Below are 25,600 nucleotides of genomic sequence, written 5' to 3'. Positions count from 1 at the left end.
CCCCCCCCCCCGCTGACGATTAGTTCCCCGCGAAGAAGTCGATGAACGGTTGCCACCTCCGGGCGAACCCCGATAGTGATCCTCGGGAGGCCAACTTGATTTTTTCCAAGCCGAGAAAGCTTGCCATGTCCGACAGCCATATTTCGGTCTTTGGGTGCTTTGAGTCCTTCCAGGCCAACAGTATTCGTCGCCGGGCTACCAGGGAATCAAAGGCCATAACGTCGGCCTTTATCCCCTTCTGGACCCCCGGGTCCTCCGACACCCCAAAGAACGCCACCTCTGGACTCATCGCCACCCTTGTTTTCAGTACCCGGGATGTGACATCCGCAAATCCCTGCCAGTATCCCCTGAGTTTTGGACACGCCCAGAACATGTGGACATGGTTCGCCGGTCCTCCCCCACATCTAGCACACTTGTCCTTCAGCTCAAAGAATTTGCTCATCCGAGCCATCGTCATGTGGTCCCGGTGAACCACCTTGAACTGAATCAGGCCGAGCCTGGCACATGTTGCGGTTGCATTTACCCTCCTCAGAGCGTCTGCCCATACGCCTCCCTCCAACTGCCCCCCAAGCTCCTCCTCCCACTTGAGTTTCAGTTCCTCAGTCCCTGTGTCCTCCACTCCCATAAGCTCCTTATAAATATCTGAGGCTCTCCCCTCTCCTACCTCACCCCTGGAAACTACCCTGTCCTGGATCCCCCTTGGTGGAAGGCGTGGAAAGGACGGGACCTGTCTACGTACAAAATCCCGCACCTGCAAGTATCGAAAGTCATTCCCCCTCGCCAGCCCGAACTTCTCCTCCAGCGCGAAGCTCCCTTCCAGGAACAAGTCGCCCATCCTTCCCACCCGCGCCCTCCGCCACGCTCGAAACCCGCCATCCATCTTCCCCGGGACAAATCGGTGGCTGTCTGTTGCTCGTTATGCTTTCCCTTAATTTGCTCTGTTTTAATTACCTTTGCTCAAGAGTCGCCAGGTATCCTTTTGATACCGCCACAAGGTTCAAAGCCAAGTACTGATCAATGACTCGATACACCAGTTAGTAAGTTTGAAATCAATACACATTTATTTACACACAGTTAATTATTACTCCTGCACAAACTCTACTCGCTAAACTACAACTGCTACTAAAGCCTATACTTAGCTTCGAGTGGCCCACTCAGTCAGAGGAACAATGGCCGTTGTCCGGTTCTGATACTGCTGGCTTCGAATTGGTACGGAATAGTAGCTAGGAGCATCTATCCCGTAGCGTGCGTTGACCTTAAACTTAATTGTTCTGGTGCAGCTGCTAGCCAAGAGCGCGAACTGACCTTGGGGACTCTGTTTGATAGCCCCCAGGGGTTTCGCGCCCTTCTGGGCGGTCCCCGGACTTGGCCCCAATTAATTGGACCATGTCCCAATCGTTCCTATCGATTTTCTCCAATACCAGAGTTGTTCCCTGATCGTTGGGCCCTATGTGGCCGTTGCCTGCCTTTGTTTTAGCTCCCACTGGCGCCGGGGAGTCTGTCCTGGTCTCGATTGTTTCAATGTGTCCTTTTTATCTCCGGAGATAGCTCATTAATATGCTAATGGATATTGGTTTCAGTTCTGTCTGGGTTCTGCAAATCTTAATACACAGGAAGCCTTGTACCTGCTTGTTTTCCCTAGTGTTGTCCATTTTTCCCTGCACTCTTTGCGAATGTCCATTTTGGAATCGGGATGTGGCCACCCCAGGTGGCTACAGTCACATATTGGGGACCAGACCGACGCTCCCACTTCCCCCCTGCATGCTTCCTTCATTGGCCCCAAATCTGCAGAGCCGCCACCACTATAGGGCTGGTGGAGTACCTGGCCGGCGGGAGCGGCAGGGGAGCCATGACCAGGGCTGCCAAGCTGGTGCCCCTGCACGAAGCAGCCTCCACCCGCTCCCAAACCGACCCCGTACCCACCATCCATTTCCTTATCATGGCTATGTTAGCCGCCCAGCTGGGCAGCAACAGCCGAGCGAGTAAGGGGATGGATCCAGGAGCCAGAAGCTGAGTGGGTGCGTGCGGAGGAGGCCTCCTGCATGGGAACCTCCCTCCGGGCCCTCGCCACGGCAGCACTCCCATCCCCACCCAAAAAACACTCCAGCAGCCCAGTGGTGACAGCCACCCTCCAATCCTGGAACCAACTGCGGCAACAACTTGGCCTGACCAAAATGTCGGACAAAGCTCCCATCTGCAACAACCATAGGTTCAAACCAGCACTGACCGACGCCACCTTCAAAAGGTGGAGGCAGGACGGGGGGACACTGACAGTCAGGGACCTATACACGGACGACAGGATCGCAACACTGGACGAACTGACAGAGAAATTTCAGCTAGCTGGGGGGAACGAGCTACGGTACCTGCAGCTCAAAAACTTCCTACGAAAGGAGACAAGGACGTACCCACAACCGCCACGACAGACACTACTGGAAGACCTACTGGACGCAAGTATCCTAGAGAAAGGGAACTGTAGTGACATGTATGACCGACTGGTAGATAGGGACGACACCGTACTGGACGCAACAAGGAGGAAATGGGAGGACGACCTGGGGATGGAGATAGGGTGGGGACTCTGGAGCGAAGCACTGCATAGGGTCAACTCCACCTCCACGTGCGCAAGGCTCAGCCTGACGCAACTAAAAGTGGTACATAGAGCCCACTTAACAAGAACCCGTATGAGTAGGTTCTTCCCGGAGGTGGAAGACAGATGTGAACGGTGCCAAAGAGGCCCGGCCAACCACGCCCACATGTTCTGGTCTTGCCCCAGACTCGTGGAGTACTGGACAGCCTTCTTCGAGGTTATGTCCAAAGTGGTGGGAGTGAGGGTGGAGCCATGCCCGATAGTGGCGGTCTTCGGGGTTTCAGAACAGCCAGATCTATTCCTGGGGAGGAGGGCAAACGCCCTTGCCTTTGCCTCCCTGATCGCCCGCCGTAGAATCCTGTTTGGCTGGCGGTCAGCAGCACCGCCCAGAGCTGCGGACTGGCTGTCCGACCTCTCGGAATCTCTCCAAATGGAGAAAATCAAATTTGCCATCCGAGGGTCGGACGACGGCTTCCACAGAACGTGGGAGCCATTCATGCAACTGTTCCGGGACCTATTTGTGGCCAATGTACAAGAGGAAGAATAGTCGGGGGAAGGTAGCGGGAGGGGGGGGGGGGGGCTACAGGTTCGTTACGGGGGTTCGATGGCTAGCTAAGGCCCAAAACCAAACTAAATAAACATGTTGAGGGGGAGGGGGGGGGGGGGGGGGGGCGCAGTTACTACTACGAAGATGCTTACCTGTAAATATGTATGTTAATTTTTGCGTGTTTGTTTTTTTTTTCTCTCTCCTAACAATTTGTAATTTGTTCAATATAAAATATGAAAACTGAATAAAAACATTTATTAAAAAAAAAATGTTAGCCGCCCAGTAGTACTTGCTGAGGTTCGGCAACGCCAGTCCCCCCTCGCTAAGGTTCCATTCCAGCAACCTCTCTTTACCCGCGGGGACTTCCCCACCCAAACAAATCCCAGGATGATTTTATTGATTCTTTTAAAGAAGGACCGCGGAATGAAGATAGGGAGACACTGAAAAATAAACAGGAATCTCGGGAGGATCGTCATCTTCACCGTCTGTAAAGGCATTTATGATTTTAACATTTTAACATTTCAACATTCTAAATAACAGAGCGATCCGACACACGCTAAAACCCCACTGTAACAAAGCCAACTTTCCCCCACCCAAACTCTCTGCTACCCAATATTAGATTCACTGCCCTTATTCTCCACTTATGCCCCCCCCCCCCCCGATTTCCCCGTTCCCCCTCCCACCATCTTCTGCTGACACCAGTTTTCCTTAAAGAAGTCGATGAACGGCTGACACCTCCGAGCGAACCCCTGGATTGAACCCCTTAAGGTGAACTTAATGTTCTCCAGCCTGAGAAACCCGGCCCTGTCAGTGGGCCACATCCTGGACGTTGGAGGCTCCGAGTCCCTCCCTCCCAGCAAAATCCATCTCCGGGCCACCAGGGAGGCAAAGGCCAAAACGTCGGCATCTATGGCAGTGCAGCACTCCCTCAGTACTGACCCTCTGACAGTGCGGCACTCCCTCAGTACTGACCCTCTGACAGTGCAGCACTCCCTCAGTACTGACCCTCTGACAGTGCAGCACTCCCTCAGTACTGACCCTCTGACAGTGCAGCACTCCCTCAGTACTGACCCTCTGACAGTGCAGCGCTCCCTCAGTACTGACCCTCTGACAGTGCGGCACTCCCTCAGTACTGACCCTCTGACAGTGCAGCACTCCCTCAGTACTGACCCTCTGACAGTGCGGCACTCCCTCAGTACTGACCCTCTGACAGTGCGGCACTCCCTCAGTACTGACTCTCTGACAGTGCGGCACTCCCTCAGTACTGACCCTCTGACAGTGCAGCACTCCCTCAGTACTGACCCTCTGACAGTGCGGCACTCCCTCAGTACTGACCCTCTGACAGTGCGGCACTCGCTCAGTACTGACCCTCTGACAGTGCAGCACTCCCTCAGTACTGACCCTCTGACAGTGCAGCACTCCCTCAGTACTGACCCTCTGACAGTGCAGCACTCCCTCAGTACTGACCCTCTGACAGTGCGGCACTCCCTCAGTACTGACCCTCTGACAGTGCGGCACTCCCTCAGTACTGACCCTCTGACAGTGCAGCACTCCCTCAGTACTGACCCTCTGACAGTGCGGCACTCCCTCAGTACTGACCCTCTGACAGTGCGGCACTCCCTCAGTACTGACTCTCTGACAGTGCGGCACTCCCTCAGTACTGACCCTCTGACAGTGCAGCACTCCCTCAGTACTGACCCTCTGACAGTGCGGCACTCCCTCAGTACTGACCCTCTGACAGTGCGGCACTCGCTCAGTACTGACCCTCTGACAGTGCAGCACTCTCTCAGTACTGACCCTCTGACAGTGCGGCACTCCCTCAGTACTGACCCTCTCACAGGGCAGCACTCCCTCAGTACTGACCCTCTGACAGTGCGGCACTCCCTCAGTACTGACCCTCTGACAGTGAAGCACTCACTCAGTACTGACCCTCTGACAGTGCAGCACTCCCTCAGTACTGACCCTCTGACAGTGCAGCACTCCCTCAGTACTGACCCTCTGTCAGTACGGCACTCCCTCAGTACTGACCCTCTGACAGTGCAGCACTCCCTCAGTACTGACCCTCTGACAGTACGGCACTCCCTCAGTACTGACCCTCTGACAGTGCGGCACTCCCTCAGTACTGACCCTCTGACAGTGCAGCACTCCCTCAGTACTGACCCTCTGACAGTGCAGCACTCCCTCAGTACTGACCCTCTGACAGTGCGGCACTCCCTCAGTACTGACCCTCTGACAGTGCAGCACCCCCTCAGTACTGACCCTCTGACAGTGCAGCACTCCCTCAGTACTGACCCTCTGACAGTGCGGCACTCCCTCAGTACTGACCCTCTGACAGTGTGGCACTCCCTCAGTACTGACCCTCTGACAGTGCAGCACCCCCTCAGTACTGACCCTCTGACAGTGCAGCACTCCCTCGGTACTGACCCTCTGACAGTGCGGCACTCCCTCAGTACTGACCCTCTGACAGTGCAGCACCCCCTCAGTACTGACCCTCTGACAGTGCAGCACTCCCTCGGTACTGACCCTCTGACAGTGCGGCACTCCCTCAGTACTGACCCTCTGACACAGCAGCACTCCCTCAGTACTGACCCTCTGACAGTGCAGCACCCCCTCAGTACTGACCCTCTGACAGTGCAGCACTCCCTCAGTACTGACCCTCTGACAGTGCAGCACTCCCTCAATATTGACCCTCTGACAGTGCAGCACCCTCTCAATACTGACCCTCTGACAGTGCAGCACTCCCTCAGTACTGACCCTCTGACAGTGCAGCACTCCCTCAGTACTGACCCTCTGACAGTGCAGCACTCCCTCAGTACTGACCCTCTGACAGTGCAGCACCCCCTCAGTACTGACCCTCTGACAGTGCAGCACCCCCTCAGTACTGGCCCTCTGACAGTGCAGCACTCCCTCAGTACTGACCCTCTGACAGTGCAGCACCCCCTCAGTACTGACCCTCTGACAGTGCAGCACTCCCTCAGTACTGACCCTCTGACAGTGCAGCGCTCCCTCAGTACTGACCCTCTGACGGTGCAGCACTCCCTCGGTACTGACCCTCTGACAGTGCGGCACTCCCTCAGTACTGACCCTCTGACAGTGCAGCACCCCCTCAGTACTGACCCTCTGACACAGCAGTACTCCCTCAGTACTGACCCTCTGACAGTGCAGCACTCCCTCAGTACTGACCCTCTGACAGTGCAGCACTCCCTCAGTACTGACCCTCTGACAGTGCGGCACTCCCTCAGTACTGACCCTCTGACAGTGCAGCATTCCCTCAGTACTGACCCTCTGACAGTGCGGCACTCCCTCAGTACTGACCCTCTGACAGTGCAGCACTCCCTCAGTACTGACCCTCTGACAGTGCAGCACTCCCTCAGTACTGACCCTCTGACAGTGCAGCACTCCCTCAGTACTGACCCTCTGACAGTGCAGCACTCCCTCAGTACTGACCCTCTGACAGTGCAGCACTCCCTCAGTACTGACCCTCTGACAGTGCGGCACTCCCTCAGTACTGACTCTCTGACAGTGCGGCACTCCCTCAGTACTGACCCTCTGACAGTGCGGCACCCCCTCAGTACTGACCCTCTGACAGTGCGGCACTCCCTCAGTACTGACCCTCTGACAGTGCGGCACTCCCTCAGTACTGACCCTCTGACAGTGCGGCACTCCCTCGGTACTGACCCTCTGACAGTGTGGCACTCCCTCAGTACTGACCCTCTGACAGTGCGGCAGTCCCTCAGTACTGACCCTCTGACAGTGCGGCACTCCCTCAGTACTGACCCTCTGACAGTGCAGCGCTCCCTCAGTACTTACCCTCTGACAGTGCAGCATTCCCTCAGTACTGACCCTCTGACAGTGCAGCACTCCCTCAGTACCGACCCTCTGACAGTGCGGCACTCCCTCAGTACCGACCCTCTGACAGTGCGGCGCTCCCTCAGTACTGACCCTCTGACAATGCGGCACTCCCTCAGTACTGACCCTCTGACAGTGCAGCACTCCCTCAGTACTGACCCTCTGACAGTGCAGCACTCCCTCAGTACTGACCCTCTGACAGTGCAGCACTCCCTCAGTACTGACCCTCTGACAGTGCAGCACTCCCTCAGTACTGACCCTCTGACAGTGCGGCACTCCCTCAGTACCGACCCTCTGACAGTGCAGCACTCTCTCAGTACTGACCCTCTGACAGTGCAGCACTCCCTCAGTACTGACCCTCTGACAGTGCGGCACTCCCTCGGTACTGACCCTCTGACAGTGCGGCACTCCCTCAGTACTGACCCTCTGACAGTGCGGCAGTCCCTCAGTACTGACCCTCTGACAGTGCAGCACTCCCTCAGTACTGACCCTCTGACAGTGCGGCACTCCCTCAGTACTGACCCTCTGACAGTGCGGCGCTCCCTCAGTACTGACCCTCTGACAATGCGGCACTCCCTCAGTACTGACCCTCTGACAGTGCGGCACTCCCTCAGTACTGACCCTCTGACAGTGCAGCACTCCCTCAGTACTGACCCTCTGACAGTGCAGCACTCCCTCAGTACTGACCCTCTGACAGTGCAGCACTCCCTCAGTACTGACCCTCTGACAGTGCAGCACTCCCTCAGTACTGACCCTCTGACAGTGCAGCACTCCCTCAGTACTGACCCTCTGACAGTGCGGCACTCCCTCAGTACTGACCCTCTGACAGTGCGGCACTCCCTCAGTACTGACCCTCTGACAGTGCAGCAATCCCTCAGTACTGACCCTCTGACAGTGCGGCACTCCCTCAGTACTGACCCTCTGACAGTGCAGCGCTCCCTCAGTACTGACCCTCTGACAGTGCAGCATTCCCTCAGTACTGACCCTCTGACAGTGCGGCACTCCCTCAGTACTGACCCTCTGACAGTGCGGCACTCCCTCAGTACTGACCCTCTGACAGTGCGGCCTCCCTCAGTACTGACCCTCTGACAGTGCAGCACTCCCTCAGTAATGACCCTCTGACAGTGCGGCACTCCCTCAGTACTGACCCTCTGACAGTGCAGCACTCCCTCAGTACTGACCCTCTGACAGTGCGGCACTCCCTCAGTACTGACCCTCTGACAGTGCAGCGCTCCCTCAGTACTGACCCTCTGACAGTGCAGCATTCCCTCAGTACTGACCCTCTGACAGTGCGGCACTCCCTCAGTACTGACCCTCTGACAGTGCGGCACTCCCTCAGTACTGACCCTCTGACAGTGCGGCACTCCCTCAGTACTGACCCTCTGACAGTGCGGCACTCCCTCAGTACTGACCCTCTGACAGTGCAGCACTCCCTCAGTACTGACCCTCTGACAGTGCGGCACTCCCTCAGTACTGACCCTCTGACAGTGCAGCACTCCCTCAGTACTGACCCTCTGACAGTGCAGCACTCCCTCAGTACTGACCCTCTGACAGTGCAGCGCTCCCTCAGTGCTGACCCTCTGACAGTGCGGCACTCCCTCAGTACTGACCCTCTGACAGTGCAGCACTCCCTCAGTACTGACCCTCTGACAGTGCAGCACTCCCTCAGTACTGACCCTCTGACAGTGCAGCACTCCCTCAGTACTGACCCTCTAACAGTGCAGCACTCCCTCAGTACTGACCCTCTGACAGTGCGGCTCTCCCTCAGTACTGACCCTCTGACAGTGCAGCACTCCCTCAAGTACTGACCCTCTGACAGTGCAGCACTCCCTCAGTACTGACCCTCTGACAGTGCAGCATTCCCTCAGTACTGACCCTCTGACAGCGCAGCACTCCCTCAGTACTGACCCTCTGACAGCGCAGCCCTCCCTCAGTACTGACCCTCTGACAGCGCAGCACTCCCTCAGTACTGACCCTCTGACAGTGCAGCACTCCCTCAGTACTGACCCTCTGACAGTGCGGCACTCCCTCAGTACTGACCCTCTGACAGTGCGGCACTCCCTCAGTACTGACCCTCTGACAGTGCGGCACTCCCTCAGTACTGACCCTCTGACAGTGCGGCACTCCCTCAGTACTGACCCTCTGACAGTGCGGCACTCCCTCAGTACTGACCCTCTGACAGTGCAGCACTCCCTCAGTACTGACTCCTCTGACAGTGCGGCACTCCCTCAGTACTGACCCTCTGACAGTGCAGCACTCCCTCAGTACTGACCCTCTGACAGTGCGGCACTCCCTCAGTACTGACCCTCTGACAGTGCGGCACTCCCTCAGTACTGACCCTCTGACAGTGCAGGCACTCCCTCAGTACTGACCCTCTGACAGTGCGGCACTCCCTCAGTACTGTATTGGGAATGTCAGCGTGTCAGCCTAGTTTATGGATTTCGGCGATCAGGCCAAGAATCCCTTTTTGCGCCCAAATCAGGGCGGCGTCTGTTTGTCCAGGTTGTCGGAAGCTCCGTCCCCTCCGAAGCGGCGTTATCGCTGCGCGCTCTGAATGCCGTTGGAGCGGCTATAACGCCTCACCTGAAGGCCCTCCCCTGATGCTCCGCCCCCGATGGGCCGAATTCCTGACTGCGTGGGGGGCCTGTGGTCTCAATGGTCGGGAACCCGGCGTGGGGACTGCGGACTGTGTACAGCGCTGACAAAGCCGGGCGGGGTCTGTGCTGCTGGCTGGAGGGACAAGGGGGGGTTGGCCAGGGGGGGTCACTATTCGGCAGGTCGTGACCGCTGCCAGTCGTCACCGTGCGCATGCGCGACCACGGACCCAGTCATTCGGCAGCCGCTTTAACGTGGGAGCCCCGGTGTTTTACGCGGCCCGGCTGGTAACGGTCACAGGATCAGTGAGGGGGGGGGGGGGGGCTGCTGATTTTTTTTGTCATAATCCGCAACCGATCCTCCGCACTTTGTCTGAAATACGGTGAATCCAGCCTCTGGTTTTTTGTGCAGTTAACAGCCAGAAGTTGAACAAAATCAGGTTTGTAAATTTGAACATGAGACAGAAATGCGGTGCGTCAGTGGCATTGAGTAATCCGGGGATTTGGGAAAATTGGGAATGAGCGGGGTAGCCAGGATCGATACGCCAGGTAACCCCAGAGAGCAGGACTGGAGTATCCATTGTCTCTTTATCCATTTCCAGTGCCCCAGGTTTGGGGCGTGTAGTGAAACAGCCCCCCCCCCCCTCCCCCGGACAATGTTTCACTTGGTAAAAAGGGATGTTGGAAAATTGTCAACAGATTCCTTGGCCTCATCGAGGCCTATACCATAAATTCAGATTGTTTTCCAAAGATCCCATTAAATAAAAGCCCAAACATCTGCTGCAAAGTTGTGAGTTGTGCTGTTTTAATGGGTTTACAGTCCAGGGAAAAACAGCTTTGTAGAAAATGGAACACTTGGACAATTGATTATTTTTGAATATGTTTGTGGTTCAGGTTGGCCAGGACATGAGACAGCTTGAATTGGGGAACTAAGTGCTTTCTAGAATTAGGCATTTGGGAGACTATAAATTTCACATTTTTTTCCAGCGACACGGTTAATTGTTGCCTGGTGTGTCGGAGAGGGATTTGACTGAGGGACCAAAGCACTCGGCGAGCTGGAGAATGGATAGTCATGTCCTGGACGGGGATGGGGGGTTGTCCCAGGTTTCAGGAACGTGGCCACAGGCTGGGGAAATGGGCAGAGAAGTGGGAAATGGCACCCTTTGACAGGAGGTGCGGGGGTGAGGACGTGCCGCCGAGACGGTGCGGAGGAGATTTACTCGGATGGAACCAGGGATGAGGGGCTACAGTAACACGGACAGAGATGAGAAGCTGGAGTCGTTCTCCTTGAGCAGGGACGACTAAGGGGTAGATTTGATAAAGATGTTAAGAATCATGCAAGGTTTTGACAGAGTGAATGAGTGGTCCCAGTGACAGGAGGGCTGGCGACCAGAGTAACACCCATTTAATGATTTGAAAGGGATGATTTAAAAGCAGAAAGTGCTGTAAATACTCAACAGGTCTGGCAGTGCCTGTGCAGAGAGAGACACAGAGTTCACATTTCAATTCGATGACCTTGCACCAGAATTGGAAACTTTTAGCAATGTAGCAGGATATAAACGATAAATGGGATGGGGTTGGGGAAAGAGCTGTGGGGAAGGCCGGTAACTGGGTGGAAATAACAAAAGGGTTGATGGTGCAAGACATCGAGGAGGTTAGTGGGAGAAGTAAAGAAACAAAAGAGGTGCCTCGAGGAAGTGTAAACGTCTTCACCACTAGCTGCCCCTGAAAGTCGAGGTGCTGTATCCTTAATCTTCAATTGAGCTTCATTGGAGCAAGGAGCCAATCAGGACAGAGAGATCAGACTGGGAGCAGGATGGAGAATTAAAATAACAAGTGATGGGAAGCTTGGGGTCACGCTCACGGAATGAACGGCGGTGTTGCGCAAGGTGCAGAGCAGACCAGGCTGGGAGCACCTGTAAATTGCTGATTCATCTGGAAGACATGATTGGTGTCCGTGGTGGTCAGAAGAGGAGGTGAAAGGGAAGGTTGTTCCAGCTGCTGTCCTTGTGTGTGGAGTGCTGTTATTGAGGAATGGTCCGTTCAGACTGCTTGGGGAAGGGGAATGTGCGTCAGCTGGTGGATGATCTTTTCTCTGTGAATGCTCGTGGGGTGAAAGGTGAGGACGAAGCAGATTTATCAGGCCTGAACTTCACACACCCCTGCCAGCAGATTTGTAGGTGGGGCTGAGTGTGGGAACAGATAGGCTTCCAGCTGGGTTCCAACTCAACTCGACACCTCGGCAATTTTACACTGAGGGAAAGGGCCTTGGCTTGATCCAATTGAGGCCCTTAAGTGACCAATTATTGACCACTTCAGTAACCTTTCCTGTCCAGTCTCAAACCACCCTGTACCCAGGTGTCTGTTATTCTATATATAAACCACCCCGACCCCCTCGATTAGATTCCAATCTGTAACTCACTCCCGGGTATCTGTTATTCCATATATAAACCACCCTGAACCCCTCGATTAGATTCCAGTCTGTAACTCACTCCCGGGTATCTGTTATTCTATATATAAACCCCACAAATCCCTCGATTAGATTCCAGTCTGTAACTCACTCCCGGGTATCTGTTATTCTATATATAAACCACCCCAAACCCCTCGATTAGATTCCAGTCTGTAACTCACTCCCGGGTATCTGTTATTCTATATATAAACCACCCCGAACCCCTCGATTAGATTCCAGTCTGTAACTCACTCCCGGGTATCTGTTATTCCATATATAAACCACCCCGATCCCCTCGATTAGATTCCAGTCTGTAACTCACTCCCAGGTATCTGTTATTATATATATAAACCACCCTGAACCCCTCGATTAGATTCCAGTCTGTAACTCACTCCCGGGTATCTGTTATTCTATATATAAAAAACCCCGAACCCCTCGATTAGATTCCAGTCTGTAACTCACTCCCGGGTATCTGTTATTCTATATATAAACCACCCCGAACCCCTAGATTAGATTCCAGTCTGTAACTCACACCCGGGTATCTGTTATTCTATATATAAACCACTCCAAACCCCTTGATTAGATTCCAGTCTGTAACTCACTCCCGGGTATCTGTTATTCTATATATAAACCACCCCAACCCCCTCGATTACATTCCAGTCTGTAACTCACTCCCGGGTATCTGTTATTCTGTATATAAACCACCCAAACGCCTTGATTAGATTCCAGTCTGTAACTCACTCCCGGGTATCTGTTATTCTATATATAAATCACCCCGAACCCCTCGATTAGATTTCAGTCTGTAACTCACTCCCGGGTATCTGTTATTCTATATATAAACCACCCCGACCCCCTCGATTACATTCCAGTCTGTAACTCACTCCCGGCTATCTGTTACTCTATATATAAACCACCCTGAACCCCTAGATTAGATTCCAGTCTGTAACTCATTCCCAGGTATCTGTTATTCTATATATAAACCACCCCGAACCCCTCGATTAGATTCCAGTCTGTAACTCACTCCCGGGTATCTGTTATTCTATATATAAACCACCCCGACCCCCTCGATTACATTCCAGTCTGTAACTCACTCCCGGGTATCTGTTATTCTGTATATAAACCACCCTGAAGCCCTCGATTAGATTCCAGTCTGTAACTCACTCCCGGGTATCTGTTATTCTATATATAAACCACCCTGAACCCCTAGATTAGATTCCAGTCTGTAACTCATTCCCAGGTATCTGTTATTCTATATATAAACCACCCCGAACCCCTCGATTAGATTCCAGTCTGTAACTCACTCCCGGGTATCTGTTATTCTATATATAAACCACCCCGACCCCCTCGATTAGATTCCAGTCTGTAACTCACTCCCGGGTATCTGTTATTCTGTATATAAACCACCCTGAACCCCTCTATTAGATTCCAGTCTGTAACTCACTCCCGGGTATCTGTTATTCTATATATAAACCACCCCGAACCCCTCGATTAGATTCCAGACTGCAACTCACTCCCGGGTAACTGTTATTCTATATATAAACCACCGAAAACCCTCGATTAGATTCCAGTCTGTAACTCACTCCCGGGTATCTGTTATTCTATATATAAACCACCCCGAACCCCTCGATTAGATTCCAGTCTGTAACTCACACCCGGGTATCTGTTAGAACATAGAACAGTACAGCACAGAACAGGCCCTTCGGCCCTCGATGTTCTGCCGAGCCATGATCACCCTACTCAAACCCACGTGTCCACCCTATACCGGTAACCCAACAACCCCCCACCCCTTAACCTTACTTTTTAGGACACTACGGGCAATTTTTAGCATGGCCAATCCACCTAACCCGCACATCTTTGGACTGTGGGAGGAAACCGGAGCACCCGGAGGAAACCCACGCACACACGGGGAGGACGTGCAGACTCCGCACAGAGAGTGACCCAGCCGGGAATCGAACCTGGGACCCTGGAGCTGTGAAGCATTTATGCTAACCACCATGCTACCGTGCTGCCCTGTATTCTGAATACCGTGTTATTCTGTATATAAACCACCTTGAACCCCTCGATTAGATTCCAGTCTGTAACTCACTCCCGGGTATCTGTTATTCTATATATAAAAAACCCCGAACCCCTCGATTAGATTCCAGTCTGTAACTCACTCCCGGGTATCTGTTATTCTATATATAAACCACCCCGAACCCCTAGATTAGATTCCAGTCTGTAACTCACACCCGGGTATCTGTTATTCTATATATAAACCACCCCAAACCCCTTGATTTGATTCCAGTCTGTAACTCACTCCCGGGTATCTGTTATTCTATATATAAACCACCCCAACCCCCTCGATTACATTCCAGTCTGTAACTCACTCCCGGGTATCTGTTATTCTGTATATAAACCACCCAAACGCCTTGATTAGATTCCAGTCTGTAACTCACTCCCGGGTATCTGTTATTCTATATATAAATCACCCCGAACCCCTCGATTAGATTTCAGTCTGTAACTCACTCCCGGGTATCTGTTATTCTATATATAAACCACCCCGACCCCCTCGATTACATTCCAGTCTGTAACTCACTCCCGGCTATCTGTTACTCTATATATAAACCACCCTGAACCCCTAGATTAGATTCCAGTCTGTAACTCATTCCCAGGTATCTGTTATTCTATATATAAACCACCCCGAACCCCTCGATTAGATTCCAGTCTGTAACTCACTCCCGGGTATCTGTTATTCTATATATAAACCACCCCGACCCCCTCGATTACATTCCAGTCTGTAACTCACTCCCGGGTATCTGTTATTCTGTATATAAACCACCCTGAAGCCCTCGATTAGATTCCAGTCTGTAACTCACTCCCGGGTATCTGTTATTCTATATATAAACCACCCTGAACCCCTAGATTAGATTCCAGTCTGTAACTCATTCCCAGGTATCTGTTATTCTATATATAAACCACCCCGAACCCCTCGATTAGATTCCAGTCTGTAACTCACTCCCGGGTATCTGTTATTCTATATATAAACCACCCCGACCCCCTCGATTAGATTCCAGTCTGTAACTCACTCCCGGGTATCTGTTATTCTGTATATAAACCACCCTGAACCCCTCTATTAGATTCCAGTCTGTAACTCACTCCCGGGTATCTGTTATTCTATATATAAACCACCCCGAACCCCTCGATTAGATTCCAGACTGCAACTCACTCCCGGGTAACTGTTATTCTATATATAAACCACCGAAAACCCTCGATTAGATTCCAGTCTGTAACTCACTCCCGGGTATCTGTTATTCTATATATAAACCACCCCGAACCCCTCGATTAGATTCCAGTCTGTAACTCACACCCGGGTATCTGTTAGAACATAGAACAGTACAGCACAGAACAGGCCCTTCGGCCCTCGATGTTCTGCCGAGCCATGATCACCCTACTCAAACCCACGTATCCACCCTATACCGGTAACCCAACAACCCCCCACCCCTTAACCTTACTTTTTAGGACACTACGGGCAATTTTTAGCATGGCCAATCCACCTAACCCGCACATCTTTGGACTGTGGGAGGAAACCGAAGCACCCGGAGGAAACCCACGCACACACGGGGAGGACGTGCAGACTCCGCACAGGCAGTGACCCAGCCGGGAATCGAACCTGGGACCCTGGAGCTGTGAAGCATTTATGCTAACCACCATGCTACTGTGCTGCCCTGTATTCTGAATACCGTGTTATTCTGTATATAAACCACCCTGAACCCCTCGATTAGATTCCAGACTGCAACTCACTCCCGGGTATCTGTTATTCTATATATAAACCACCCTGAACCCCTCGATTAGATTCCAGTCTGTAACTCACTCCCGGGTATCTGTTATTCTATATATAAACCAACCTGAACCCCTCGATTAGATTCCAGTCTGTAACTCACTCCCGAGTATCTGTTATTCTATATATAAACCACCCCGAACCCCTCGATTAGATTCCAGTCTGTAACTCAGTCCTGGGTATCTGTTAATCTATATATAAACTACCCCGAACCCCGCGATTATATTCCAGTCTAACTCATTCCCGGGTATCTGTTATTCTATATATAAACCTCCCTGTGCCCCTCGATTAGATTCCAGTCTGTAACTTACTCCCGCGTATCTGCTATTCTGGATATTATCCAACCTGAACCCCTCGATTAGATTCCAGACTGCAACTCACTCCCGGGTATCTGTTATTCTATATATAAACCACCCTGAACCCCCCGATTAGATTCCAGTCTGTAACTCACTCCCGGGTATCTGTTATTCTATATATAAACCAACCTGAACCCCTCGATTAGATTCCAGTCTGTAACTCACTCCCGAGTATCTGTTATTCTATATATAAACCACCCCGACCCCCTCGATTACATTCCAGTCTGTAACTCACTCCCGGGTATCTGTTATTCTGTATATAAACCACCCTGAAGCCCTCGATTAGATTCCAGTCTGTAACTCACTCCCGGGTATCTGTTATTCTATATATAAACCACCCTGAACCCCTAGATTAGATTCCAGTCTGTAACTCATTCCCAGGTATCTGTTATTCTATATATAAACCACCCCGAACCCCTCGATTAGATTCCAGTCTGTAACTCACTCCCGGGTATCTGTTATTCTATATATAAACCACCCCGACCCCCTCGATTAGATTCCAGTCTGTAACTCACTCCCGGGTATCTGTTATTCTGTATATAAACCACCCTGAACCCCTCTATTAGATTCCAGTCTGTAACTCACTCCCGGGTATCTGTTATTCTATATATAAACCACCCCGAACCCCTCGATTAGATTCCAGACTGCAACTCACTCCCGGGTAACTGTTATTCTATATATAAACCACCGAAAACCCTCGATTAGATTCCAGCCTGTAACTCACTCCCGGGTATCTGTTATTCTATATATAAACCACCCCGAACCCCTCGATTAGATTCCAGTCTGTAACTCACACCCGGGTATCTGTTAGAACATAGAACAGTACAGCACAGAACAGGCCCTTCGGCCCTCGATGTTCTGCCGAGCCATGATCACCCTACTCAAACCCACGTATCCACCCTATACCGGTAACCCAACAACCCCCCACCCCTTAACCTTACTTTTTAGGACACTACGGGCAATTTTTAGCATGGCCAATCCACCTAACCCGCACATCTTTGGACTGTGGGAGGAAACCGAAGCACCCGGAGGAAACCCACGCACACACGGGGAGGACGTGCAGACTCCGCACAGGCAGTGACCCAGCCGGGAATCGAACCTGGGACCCTGGAGCTGTGAAGCATTTATGCTAACCACCATGCTACTGTGCTGCCCTGTATTCTGAATACCGTGTTATTCTGTATATAAACCACCTTGAACCCCTCGATTAGATTCCAGACTGCAACTCACTCCCGGGTATCTGTTATTCTATATATAAACCACCCTGAACCCCCCGATTAGATTCCAGTCTGTAACTCACTCCCGGGTATCTGTTATTCTATATATAAACCAACCTGAACCCCTCGATTAGATTCCAGTCTGTAACTCACTCCCGAGTATCTGTTATTCTATATATAAACCACCCCGAACCCCTCGATTAGATTCCAGTCTGTAACTCAGTCCTGGGTATCTGTTAATCTATATATAAACTACCCCGAACCCCGCGATTATATTCCAGTCTAACTCATTCCCGGGTATCTGTTATTCTATATATAAACCTCCCTGTGCCCCTCGATTAGATTCCAGTCTGTAACTTACTCCCGCGTATCTGCTATTCTGGATATTATCCAACCTGAACCCCTCGATTAGATTCCAGTCTGTAACTCACTCCCGGATATCTGTTATTCTATGTATAAACCTCCCCAAACCCCTCGATTAGATTCCAGTCTGTAACTAACTCCCGGGTATCTGTTATTCTATATATAAACCACCCCCAACACCTCGATTAGATTCCAGTCTGTAACTCACTCCCGGGTATCTGTTATTCGATATATAAATCACCCTGAACGCCTCGATTAGATTACAGTCTGTAACGTACACCCGGGTATCTGTTATTCTATATATAAACCACCCCAAACCCCTCGATTAGATTCCAGTCTGTAACTCACTCCCGGGTATCTGTTATTCGATAGATATGATGTGGAGATGCCGGCGTTGGACTGGGGTGAGCACAGTAAGAAGTCTTACAACACCAGGTTAAAGTCCAACAGGTTTGTTTCAAACACGAGCTTTCGGAGCACGGCTCCTTCTTCAGGTGAATGGAAAGGCTTGTTCCAGAAATGTTTATATAGACACAGTGAGAGATGCCCCGGAATGCGAGCACCTGCAGGAAATCAAATCATCAAAGATGCAGAGAGAGAGGTAGCTCGTGTTTGAAACAAACCTGTTGGACTTTAACCTGGTGTTGTAAGATTCGATATATAAACCACCCTGAACCCTTCGATTAGATTCCAGTCTGTAACTCACTCACGAGTATCTGTTATTCTGTATGTAAACCACCCTGAACCCCTCGATTAGATTCCAGTCTGGAACTCACTCCCCGGTATCTGTTATTCTATATATAAACCACCCTGAACCCCTTGATTAGATTCCAGTCTGTAACTCACTCCCGGGTATCTGTTATTCTATATATAAACCACCCTGAACCCCTCGATTAGATTCCAGTCTGTAACTCACTGCCGGGTATCTGTTATTCTATATATAAACCACCCCGAACCCCTCGATTAGATTCCAGTCTGTAACTCACTCCCGGGTATCTGTTATTCTATATATAAACCACCCTGAGCCCCTCGATTAGATTCCAGTCTGTAACTCCCTCCCGGGTATCTGTTATTCTATATATAAACCACCCTGAACCCCTCGATTAGATTCCAGTCTGTAACTCACTGCCGGGTATCTGTTACTCTATATATAAACCACCCCGAACCCCTCGATTAGATTCCAGTCTGTAACTCACTCCCAGGTATCTGTTATTCTGTACATAAACCACCCCAAACCCCTCAATTAGATTCCAGTCTGTAACTCACTCCCGGGTATCTGTTATTCTATATATAAACCACCCCCAACACCTCGATTAGATTCCAGTCTGTAACTCACTCCCGGGTATCTGTTACTCTATATATAAACCACCCTGAACCCCTCGATTAGATTCCAGTCTGTAACTCACTCCCGGGTATCTGTTATTCTATATATAAACCATCCCGAACCCCTCGATTAGACTCCAGGCTGTAACTTACTCCCGCGTATCTGCTATTCTGGATATAAACCAACTTTAACATCCGCGGGGTTACCATTGACAGCTGGGCACCAAGACCTTCTCAAAGTCACAATGGGGTTACCTGTAAAAGGGGACTGAACACGCGAGACTGATGGGGATAAAAAGGCCATGGCTTAGAGAGTTTGATATCTAACCTGTAGCCGTGCTTTGCAGAGCAGGTGAGTTGGGCACTCCCTGTCCGAGGTGAGATCTCAGTTCAAGGTTTGTAACAACAGATGCCTGGATGGTAAATTCAGGAGGGAGACTTTGGACCATTCCAGCAATGGTCTTCATTCAGCAACCTCTTGTCTTCACCACCGGGGGGAGCCATTACCTCACTGGAGGTTTGGAGTCCTCACCAGCTCAGTGAAGACATCAAAGATGGACGTGTCCCCCGCCACGCTCGCACCTCCCAAAGATCGTTCCAGCCAATGAAATGCTTTTAAAGAATAATCGCTGCAATGTCAGAAATGAATTGGGTGAAATCCAAACTGTGTTTTCATACTCTTTTCCTTTAATAAGACATTATATTTTTACTCTCACATTTTCCTCACAAAATGGGAAGTACATCAGACACTGATTGGTGTCAGCTATAGATAATAACAGTGAAAGTAAAATCTCCCACTACACTGTCCCCATCAAACACTCCCAGGACAGGTACAGCACGGGGTTAGATACAGAGTAAAGCTCCCTCTACACTGTCCCCATCAAACACTCCCAGGACATGTTCAGCACGGGGTTAGATACAGAGTAAAGCTCCCTCTACACTGTCCCCATCAAACACTCCCAGGACAGGTACAGCACGGGGTTAGATACAGAGTAAAGCTCCCTCTACACTGTCCCCATCAAACACTCCCAGGGCAGGTACAGCACGGGGTTAGATACAGAGTAAAGCTCCCTCTGCACTGTCCCCAGCAAACACTCTCAGGACAGGTACAGCACGGGGTTAGATACAGAGTAAAGCTCCCTCTACACTGTCCCCATCAAACACTCTCAGGACAGGTTCAGCACGGGGCTAGATACAGAGTAAAGCTCCCTCTACACTGTCCCCAGCAAACACTCTCAGGACAGGTACAGCACTGGGTTAGATACAGAGTAAAGCTCCCTCTACACTGTCCCATTAAACACTCCCAGGACAGGTACAGCACGGGGTTAGATACAGAGTAAAGCTCCCTCTACACTGTCCCCATCAAACACTCCCAGGACAAGTTCAGCACGGGGTTAGATACAGAGTAAAGCTCCCTCTACACTGTCCACAGCAAACACTCCCAGGACAGGTACAGCACGGGGTTAGATACAGAGTAAAGCTCCCTCTGCACTGTCCCTATCAAACACTCTCAGGACAGGTTCAGCACGGGGTTAAATACAGAGTAAAGCTCCCTCTGCACTGTCCCCAGCAAACACTCCCAGGACATGTACAGCACGGGGTTAGATACAGAGTAAAGCTCCCTCTGCACTGTCCCCATCAAACACTCTCACGACAGGTACAGCACGGGGTTAGATACAGAGTAAAGCTCTCTCTACACTGTCCCCATCAAACACTCCCAGGACAGGTACAGCACAGGGTTAGATACAGAGTAAAGCTCCCTCTACACTGTCCCCATCAAACACTCTCAGGACAGATACAACACGGGGTTAGATACAGAGTAAAGCTCCTTCTACACTGTCCCATTAAACACTCCCAGGACAGGTACAGCACTGGGTTAGATACAGAGTAAAGCTCCCTCTACACTGTCCCCATCAAACACTCGCAGGACAGGTACAGCACGGGGTTACGTACAGAGTAAAGCTCCCTCTACACTGTCCCCATCAAACACTCCCAGGACAGGTACAGCACGGGGTTAGATACAGAGTAAAGCTCCCTCCACACAGTCCCCATCAAACACTCCCAGGACAGGTACAGCACGGGGTTAGATACAGAGTAAAGCTCCCTCTACACTGTCCCCATCAAACACTCCCAGGACAGGTACAGCACGGGGTTCGATACAGAGTAAAGCTCCCTCTACACTGTCCCCATCAAACACTCCCAGGACAGGTACAGCATGGGGTTAGATACAGAGTAAAGCTCCCTCTACACTGTCCCCATCAAACACTCCCAGGACAGGTACAGCACGGGGTTAGATACAGAGTAAAGCTCCCTCTACACTGTCCCCATCAAACACCCCCAGGACAGGTACAGCACGGGGTTCGATACAGAGTAAAGCTTCCTCTACACTGTCCCCATCAAACACTCCCAGGGCAGGTACAGCACGTGGTTAGATAGAGAGTAAAGCTCCCTCTACACTGTCCCCATCAAACACTCCCAGGACAGGTACAGCACGGGGTTAGATACAGAGTAAAGCTCCCTCTACACTGTCCCCATCAAACACTCCCAGGACAGGTACAGCACGGGGTTAGATACAGAGTAAAGCTCCCTCTACACTGTCCCATTAAACACTACATTCAGTAATAAAATTAGTGAAGTATGGAACTGGGGATTCTGTTTCGTTCGCAAGCGACAATTTGGGAGAGTTTAAAACAATGGGAATTATTTCTGGAGAGATGATGGAACCATCAATTCACCAGACACGTGTTTCCGATGTGAATCTAGGCTTTAATCGAATTACTTCAGAGCCAGCCTGTTACCTGTCGATGAACTCGTAGTGACCCAGGCTGACTCTGGACACGGGTACTTACACAGCTGCACTAGGGGGAGGAGTCATGGGCGGAACCAAGGGTGGAGCCCAGTACAAGTTCCTAAGTGCTCCCAGCGCTATTCCCCCTAGTGGTAGGATGGCGCTACTGTGCTTACAATAACAGTGTGAATTAGTATATATACATTCATATATTACATTCACCACATTCACCCCCTGCAAAAATAATCAAGTCTGGCGGGGGTGGTGGTCTAGTCTATAACGTCAGTCTGTCCGGCGGTCGGATTGTCCGCTGAGACCTGCAGAGCACCGGGGTTGCAGCCTCTTGCGGTGGCTGGACGGGTGTAGTGTGTTGGGGTACGATGGCGGACTCCAGGGAGGGTTGTATTCGAGCTTCATACTCTCCTGTTTCAACCGGGGCGCTGGGGGCTGGCCGGCGCGGGTACGCGGGACTGGTGGAGCGAGCTCATGGGCTCGGGAGCGCGAGGGGGCGGCAGCATGGGGTGTAGGGTGAGGGGTCCTTCTGTGGGGGCAGAGGGGGCGCTGGATCCGGCGGGTACCAGATCCCGGAGGGATACTGTGTCCTGACGGCCGTCAGGGAACTCAACAAATGCGTACTGGGGGTTGGAGTGGAGCAGGCGCACCTTCTCAACAAGGGGGTCAGTTTTCTGCTCCCTGACGTGTTTCCTCAGGAGTCCGGGGCCCGGCGTCCTCAGCCATGCCGGAAGTGAGACCCCCGTGGTAGTGTCCCTGTAAAAAATGAAGAGCCTCTCGTGAGGGGTCTGGTTGGTCGCCGTACACAAGAGGGACCTAATAGCGTGGAGCGCGTCTGGGAGGACTTCCTGCCACTGGGAGACTTGGAGCTTTCTAGACCGGAGGGTCAGTAGGACGGTCTTCCAGACCGTCGCGTTCTCCCTCTCCACCTGCCCGTTCCCCCTGGGGTTGTAGCTGGTAGTCCTGCTCGAGGCGATGCCCTTGTCGAGCAGGTACTGACGCAGCTCGTTGCTCATGAAGGACGAACCCCGGTCGCTGTGTACGTAGCTGGGGAAACCAAACAGGGTGAAGATGCTATGCAGGGCCCTAATGACTGTGTGGGAGGTCATGTCGGGGCACGGGATAGCGAATGGAAAGCGGGAGAACTCGTCTACGACGTTTAAGAAGTAAATGTTCTTGTTAGTTGAGGGGAGTGGCCCTTTGAAATCGATCGCAAGGCATTCAAAGGGCCTAGAAGCCTTGACCAGGTGGGCCCTGTCTGGTCTATAGAAGTGCGGTTTGCACTCCGCACAGATCGGGCAGTCCCTGGTGACCGCTTTTACCTCCTCGTTGGAGAAAGGCAGGTTTCGGGCCCTGATGTAGTGGGCGAGCCGGGTGACCCCCGGGTGGCAGAGGTCATTGTGGATACTTTTTAATCAGTCGATCTGCGCGCTGGCGCATGTCCCACGGGATAGGGCATTCGGAGGCTTGTTGAGCTTCCCGGGTCGATATTTGATATCGTAATTGTAGGTGGAGAGTTCGATCCTCCACCTCAGAATTTTGTCGTTTTTATTTTGCCCCTTTGCGAGTTGTCGAACATGAAGGCAACCGATCTTTGGTCAGTGATGAGGGTGAACCTCCTACCTGCGAGGTAGTGCCTCCAGTGACGGATAGCCTCCACAATGGCTTGTGCTTCTTTCTCGACTGAGGAGTGTCGGAGTTCTGAAGCGGAGAGGGTACGGGAGAAAAATGCAACTGTGCCTCCCTGCCTGATTTAACGTGGCTGCAAGAGCTACCTCTGAGGCGTTGCTCTCAACCTGAAATGGGGTGGATTCATCCACCGCCCGCATGGCCGCTTTGGCGATGTCGTCCCTGATGCAGCTGAAGGCCTGGCGCGCCTCAGCTGACAGGGGAAATCGTGTGGCCTTGAAGAGTGGGTGGGCTTTGTCCGCATATTGAGGGACCCACTGGGCGTAGTAAGAAAAAAATCCCAAGCACCGTTTGAGGGCCTTGGGACAATGAGGGGGAGGGAGTTCTAAGAGGGGGCGCATACAGTCCGGGTCAGGGCCCAGGACTCCGTTTTCCACGACATAGCCGAGGATGGCTAGTCTGGATGTGCAGAAAACGCATTTCTCCTTGTTGTACGTGAGATTCAGTTTCTGTGCCGTCTGGAGAAAACGGTGGAGGTTGGCGTCGTGGTCCTGCTGGTCATAGCCACAGATGCTGACATTGTCCAAGTACGGAAACGTGGCCCGCAGCCCGTACTGGTCCACCATTCGGTCCATTGCTCGTTGGAACACCGAGACCTCATTAGTGGCGCCGAAAGGGACCCGGAAATGGAAGAGGCGGCCATCGGCCTCAAATGCCGTGTAGTGGCGGTCCTCCGGGCGGATTTGGGAGCTGGTGGTATGCAGACTTCAGATCCACCGTGGAGAAGAGCCGGTACTGGGCGATCTGGTTTACCATGTCTGCAATCCTGGGGAGAGGGAGACGCGTCGAGGAGCGTAAATCTATTTATAGTCTGACTGTAGTCGACCACCATACAGAATTTTTCCCCGGTCTTAACGACCACCACCTGAGCTCTCCAGGGACAATTGCTGGCCTCTATAATCCCCTCACTGAGCAGCCTTCGGACCTCTGCTCTGACAAATACCCTATCCTGCAGGCTATACCGCCTGCTACGAGTGGCTACGGGTTTACAGTCCTTAGTGAGATTGGCAAAGAGAGGAGGGGGGGGAGATTCGCAGCGTAGCGAGGCAGCAGGTCGTGAGTGTGGGCAGGGGCCCTCCGAAGCTGAGGGTGAGGCTCTTGAGGTTACACTGGAAGTCTAGGCCTAATAAGAGTGGCGCGCAGAGTTCGGGAAACACGTAGAGTTTAAACTTTGAGTAACTAGTGCCTCGGATTGTGAGTGTCGCGGCGGTGCGCCCTGGATCTGGACCGAGTGGGAGCCTGAAGCGAGCGAGATAGTTTGCTGCACGGGGAAAACGGGGAGCGAACAGCGTCTTACCAGGTCTGGATGTATGAAGCTCTCCGTGCTCCCGGAGTCGAAGAGGCATGGAGTTTTGTACCCGTTGATATGGACCTCTGCCATTGAGTTTTGTAGATTCTTTAGTCGTGATTGGTCCAGGGTGACCGCGCTGAGTTGCGGGTAGTCGGCGGCTCGATCAGCTGTGCTGGAGTGGCCCCGTGATGATTGCCCTCTGAGTTTATAGTTTAGTCGAATTCTTCCGCAGAGTTGTCCGAGCGTGGAGATGCCGATCGGGCCCGTGGATCGCACGTGGCGGGCGGCGAGGAAGATGGCGTCCAAGATGGTGGCCCCCATGGATCACACGTGGCTGGAGGGGGTGGAGTCGGGGCATAGGCCGCAGCGTTTCGGGCCTGCGGGTGTGGGGAGTGATTACTTTGTGCCGCTGGGGAGTTGGAAGCTGGGGCCCTTTTTGCGAGGCACACTCTTGCGTAGTGGCCTTTTCGCCCGTAGCTGCTGCAGGTCGCATTGCGGGCTGGGCAGTGCTGCCGCGGGTGCTGGTTCTGGCCGCAGAAATGGCAGGCTGGAGCAGCACAGTGGCTGGCTGGGGCAGCATAGTGGCTGGCTGGAGCAGCATAGTGGCTGGCTGGGGCAGCATAGTGGCTGGGGCAGCATAGTGGCTGGGCTGGAACAGCATAGTGGCTGGCTGGGGCAGCATGGTGGCTGGCTGGGGCAGCATGGTGGCTGGCTGGGGCAG

The 25,600-nt window shown here is 52.2% G+C and overlaps 1 protein-coding gene across 1 annotated transcript in view; it reads left to right on the top strand.

Annotated features, from left to right (window-relative positions):
- Nucleotides 1-25,600, top strand: part of esr2a (estrogen receptor 2a) — a 164,207-nt gene that overhangs the window by 120,583 nt on the left and 18,024 nt on the right. The window lies entirely within an intron of this gene.

This window comes from Scyliorhinus canicula, chromosome 2, assembly GCF_902713615.1.
Source record: "Scyliorhinus canicula chromosome 2, sScyCan1.1, whole genome shotgun sequence".
Taxonomy (NCBI): Eukaryota; Metazoa; Chordata; class Chondrichthyes; order Carcharhiniformes; family Scyliorhinidae; genus Scyliorhinus; species Scyliorhinus canicula.
This window is presented reverse-complemented; position numbering and strand designations above follow the sequence as displayed.